Below are 6,000 nucleotides of genomic sequence, written 5' to 3'. Positions count from 1 at the left end.
CCGATCTGATGGAACACAGCTCCTGCTAGAAACCAGCGGACCTGCTAGAAATGGCCCAGTTCACCTTGGGTGCACCCCCGATCCCTCTTTTCTATGCCCCTAGACCCCTATCCAGCCGTCTGGGAGCGAGAGATGGTTCGAGAGATATTTCATGGAGCAGCCGGACTAGGCAACCAGGGTCCACACCGATGGAGGCTGAGGAGGCGGAGTCTTCCACGCCCCAGAGTTCGCTGGTTTCATCGGTAGTGGTGGTGGACGACAAGAAGATTGAGAGACCAAGACCCGATATTCGGAGACAAGCAGAGGCAAACAAGACCCGATATTCGGAGAGAGTAAAAGAGTTGGGCCTGGAGGATCTGGAGTGCAGACAGGAGTTAGCGGAGGTCTTGGGGCTCAAGGATGTGTCACACGAGGACTTGAGTCGACAACACTGTGTAGATTGGTTGAAGGCCCATGAGGCACACTTCTCGAGAGCAAAGACAATGGCATCAGCAGACTTGACCGGGATCCCGCTGAATTCGGTGATGGGACCGATAAACTACAAACCACTCAAGCAGTTGGGAAGTCCGGGACTTAAGGTGGAACCTCCCAAGCACCGAACAAGTGTAGCCCGAATCAGAGTGGCAACTCCCGCACAATTAAGAGTGGTGGAAAAGCTGCTTGAGCCGGGGGACATGGGGCTCCCGGATGCCGCGAACGAGGGTTCTAGGTAAGCCGATGATCTTAGATATGGTAAACCCTGTGGGACTCACAGTTGGCGAAAACAGTGGCAATATATGATCGATCAGACCCGGGAGCGGCAAGAGTGATTATCGTGGCGGGCTCGGATTTTGAAGGGACGTCTCCTAATTTGTTTTGGCCGGAAGCCTTGGTGTATTTGCTGCCTGGTGCGGAGCTAAATCAGATGCTAACCCTGGTGGTAGCGATCAAATCGAAAATGCCTTGTGAGCCGGAGTTGCTGCAGTTTGCAGGAATGATAGATCACTTGCATTCGGCAGGATTACTGGAGCACCTGAAGGGAGAGGCGCCAACGCCCAAGAAGATCTGGGAGGCGATTCAAACGTTGTGCGCTGCGATGAACGAGGTGCAGGAGTCGGTGTTTTCTAGATTCGGACCCAAGACGAGAGTGGTGTTTACGACGTGCCCGGGCTACGCGAGCATGCCACCCGCTTCGCAGTTTGTGTATGCCAAGTTGATCCTGATAGCGGAAGGGAACGCGTGGCTGGTACTGATAGCTGCCCCTAATTGCGAGGAGCTGACAAATTTGAGGCTCCTGAAGTCAGAACTGGCAGCGGCATGGGCTGACGTGTCTCAGGCCTTGAGGGGATTTTATGAATTGGCAGACGTCCTCATGGTACTGGACGAGCTCCTCTTGCTTGAGATCTCGAACCTTGCTCGACAGTTAAAGTTCAATCCAGAAATTGGGGATGACCCCCCGGGAATTAACAACTTGACAGCGATTCTATGGTTTCGAGGCATGGATTTGACTATCACGAGCTCCACCAGCAAGGCGAGCGGACCGAACAACGAGAGAAAGAACGTGGTTGCGGCCGAGAAACAGTTGGAAGCAATTGCATACCGTCTGATGCAAGAGAGAGGCAGGTGGCCGTTCCTAACACCAAGGCTTGAGAAAGACGCGGAAGAGTGCACCACTCCTCATCAAGCAGGTATGGAACTTCTTGAGGGACAATTGGAAGTTGCAGAGAGCAGGGACATGACAGTAGGAAGATTTGTCACGGCGGCGAATGAAGTTACCATTGGGGGGTTCTGGAGGGAAACGCGAGGGGTGATCTGAAGACGAGGAAGGATCACGAGATCTTGAGATTCTTGAGTCCTTGGTGGGAGAAGAGGTACATGGTTAGAGTGTTCTACGCGAGAGATACCATCTTCGACGCATTCGTGCATGAACTGCAGCACATGCCCATAATTCTCTTGTTGGCCCTGTACTTGGTCTACCCCAGGTATCTATTTAACATGGGTCCGGCCTACATGTTCAGTGGAGATGTGGAAAAACTACGAGTTGACGGGTATTTGACACCAGTACTCTTGACCCACGGAGAGCTGACCGCATTTCATAGGTTGATGAAGTATGGAGAGCCTCTGTCGATGGGGAAAACCCATCCCAGTAATGAGACCTACTCGTACAAGTGCACGGCCGGATTGAAGAGCTGTTGGTGGAGTACCTCTTGATGCAGAATTGATACCTGACGGGAGAAGAGAAGAATCCTAAAACGAAAGAGGAATGGAAGGAGGCGAATGGAGAATGGAGGTATGCCTCTCTTGACGGATCTAGGTCTAGCCATGAGATCTGACCCACTAGGGATGATCAGGGGGCTTGGTGAGGTTTTGACCTGCATCTACGGACCGGCAGTGACATATGCCTTTCCCGACCCGCTTGTGGCGGCGTACCGACACTCAGTGGCACACATGAGCTTAATAAGCGTGCTAGACGAAACCGCGCAGAATTGGTGCAGACAGGAGGAGCTGAGGGCACGGATGAGCGACACAGTGCTCTTCGGGAAGGTGAAAGATCCCGAACTAATGGTATTTAACTTCCGGGGGCAGTTGCATTGCAGAATGGGGAGGAAACGTGAGGGTCCCACTGAGGCCTACCCCAAGTTCTGGAACTTGAACCCCCTGGCAGCGGATAAGCACGAGATCTTGAGAATCCCGGTATGGAAGGAGAGTTTTGATCTAGTGAAGAGAGAGCTAGAGATGATACTAGAGTTCCCGATAGTCAGGAGAATGACACTGGGGATGAATAGCCCATTGATGGTCCCGTCCCTATACGCGAGAGCCATGGTGGAGAAGCAACAGATGGAGTTCACGGACGGTTGGGACCCCTTGTTCATAGGGTACACAGCCGCAGTCTATTTCCACACGTGCGACATCAAAACAAACTCGTGGACGACCCAGGCGAAGAGGATGAGAGGCTCGTTGCCCCCGAAGTTCGAGTTTTGGGATATCTTGAGGACGCTTGATCAGGCCAGACTGGAGTGTATGCTGCCAGTTTGGATGATAGAAAAATTATTGTGGAGGAGGGACACATCGCCTTGAAGGACGAAATGAAGTTCGCCACGAGGAAGTATTGAGCACCCTACGGGCTGGAGCAGTTGGAGATGAAGCAAGGGGAAAAGGAGCTGAATGCGGCAGGCCCCTTATATGTAGCCCTCACGGAATACAAGAAGCAGGATCCAGCTACACCCTCACCCCTATCAGTGGGCACCCCTGGAGATAAGAGAAGCGTCCCGTGGAGACGAGGTTTAGAGACGAACTTGAGTGAAGGCGAGCTGAGTCAGAAAGGGAGAGCATGGATGTGACTCTCAGCGAAGCAAAAAAAGAAATGGAAGTGGGGAATACGCCTGAGCAGAAAGGCGACTTCAGACCTCAGAAGGCAAGCTCGAACAAGGGTTCGACGAATGGACAAACATGGGAAGTGGATGTTGGCAAAGAATGGATCTCGAGCGAGCATCAGGCTATTGGCAAACAAGTGGCCAGCGACCCTCTTGAGAAAATTGCGACAAGGAATACGGCTCGACCTTAGTGGGTGGCTCTGGAGACAATGAAAGAACTGGAGGATTGTCTGAAAAAGCTCGATCGTGGAGTGTCCCGCAAGCGTCGCAATTGGTTTACCCAACAAAAAGCCGAGGTTAACAAATTAGAATTGGGAAGTCAGCTGAAGCGAACTTGGCAGAACTTGTTGCGGGATCACTTCGAGGAAGCGATGAGAACACCTTCGTCCGCATTGCCATTGATGGCAAATCCCTTCGTTGGACCAGCGGGTCTGCCAGTAAATGCGAAATCCTTGGTGGGAGCCACTATCCATTACACATGGCGATGGTAGAGGTATCCAGCCAAAGGATATTAGTAGACAAAGCCTTCTCGGTATCCTAGTGCGTACGACTGGCTCGAATGTCGCATCAATCAAATAGGCTGTTGAAAAAGATCCTGGGAACTGTACCAAGGGAACAAAGAGATGACTTGATTGAAATCTGGGGAGAAGAACTCTTGAGTTCGGAAGGCGAAAACACAAGTGACTTCGAGAGACAGAATACCATCGGGAAGCCAATGAGTAGTGTCCCAGCACAGGAGGAAAGTGATACAACGCATGAGAAGATGATGGAATTGGAACCTCTACTGGAAGCTTCGGGAGAAACGCAATCTCCGAAGCATCAGTATTACACATGGGGAATGCCGATGCCATTGGTTGGCACAAACGGTGTGGTACCCGGAACACTCACACCTCTGTTTAGTGTGGGACGTGCAAGAAATTCGGTCAATCGGATTACCCGATCATCGGAAGAAGGTGACCATCTTGGTAGTGAGCACAATGTTGGAGTTGCGGTGGATCGAGGAGAATGTAACGAAATATCGGGAGTCGAAGACACCGACGGCGGAATCGATATACGCTATTGATTATAGCAGGAGACTTGAGTTATTTGAGACTGCGTGCAAGGTGTTAACCATACCTATGGAGGTCAGGCACATATGGAGCCGCATAAGGTTCTTTCCGTGGTTTCGAGCGACATTGACATCTTGGTTGTATATGGTGACGAAAGACCACATGAAGAGGCATCAGAGAGAATACCGACAGTTCCTGGCAGAGATAGGACCGGAAACCTTCAAGAGATCTTTGCTGACCCACCGAAATGCGATCACGGCGGGATGGAAAAAAGTCGGTGGGGTGTCTAGAGATAATACCAAGGCGAGGGAATCAATACTGAAAGAGGACCTGGCGAAGAATGTGAGCCTGAGCCTGCACAATTTTTTTTGCTTGAACAGGGAATCGAAAGTGAAGGGTTTTCCAAACCAAGCAAAGAGGTTGCAAGAGCAGAGGGAGTGGATGCGATCCTTCGAACAGTTAAAAGCGTGGGAAGAGATTGTAATCAGCTCCGATGATGAGGAAGCGCTGGTAAGGCAGATCACTGTGTCAAACACATCAGGGCTTAGCACCTCATAGGCTAGGAATACGAAATGAGCAAGGGGCTCAGTGAGGGTTTCTTGAGTCTTGAGAAGGAAAAAGGGTGCTCGAGTGTGGACTCGGATGAAATCCGCGGTCACGAAAAAGAAATTTTAACGAAAGGAAATATTGTTATAAATATGTTATATTTATTATATAAATCAAAATGCTGCATGACAACTTTCTGATTGGATAAGACAAAAATAAATTTTAATCATTAGCTTATAAAGCGGAAATTTAAGGTGCAGGTATATGCAGATTTTGATTGCTGTTCAGCGACAGTGTGTGACAGTTTTGTATGGTTGTGAATTTTGGGGTGTAGATAAAGTTAAATCTGCTGCAAACTTCTGTAAATGACCACTGGCACTGTATCTTGAGCAACACTCAACATTCTGGGGATTCACTGGCAGACGGCAACAAGCAATGAGGACATCGATCTTGAGTCCGGGGAGTATGTGCCAGTCGGTCATATTTGGAAAATTGATCTTGAGCAATACGAACAACGTAATTTTGCGGTGAAATGGAGTTTTTCAAAAATTCGAATTGAGCCTGTCATGCTCAACTTTCTCGCGACAATTGAAAATCTCAGAAATAGAAGAACAGATTAAACGAATTACAACCGCGGTAAAAAGTAGTCGAAAAAAGCAGCGGGAAAGACTACTTTACTCGGTCAATATAGTGTTTTTATATACTGTTCCAGATATAAAAATTACACGAGAGTAGAGCTGTCCTATCCTGAACACGAAGCAGAGCGATTGCGAGTAAAGCAAAGACAAGTAAGAAGTGGATCAGAGTGAACCCTCAGTGGAAAGGTGGACAGCTGGGATCTCCCAATGGTCCAGGTCCAAAAATCAATTCTAGAGTCAAAACTCTTTTCCTTTGCTGGAATTCCTTGATTACAAACTTCTTGAGTTAAAACTTAATTACCTTAATGCTAGAGTTACTGATTATTTTAGTTACTCCAATTCTTGAGTGTGCTGGTATGTGAGTACCCAATCTAGTTTTCGTGAGTGTGTTTTATAATTGTTAAATTGAGGTAA

Source organism: Symsagittifera roscoffensis, chromosome 2 (assembly GCF_963678635.1).
Source record: "Symsagittifera roscoffensis chromosome 2, txSymRosc1.1, whole genome shotgun sequence".
Lineage (NCBI taxonomy): Eukaryota > Metazoa > Xenacoelomorpha > Acoela > Convolutidae > Symsagittifera > Symsagittifera roscoffensis.
Note: the sequence above shows the minus strand (reverse complement) of the source record.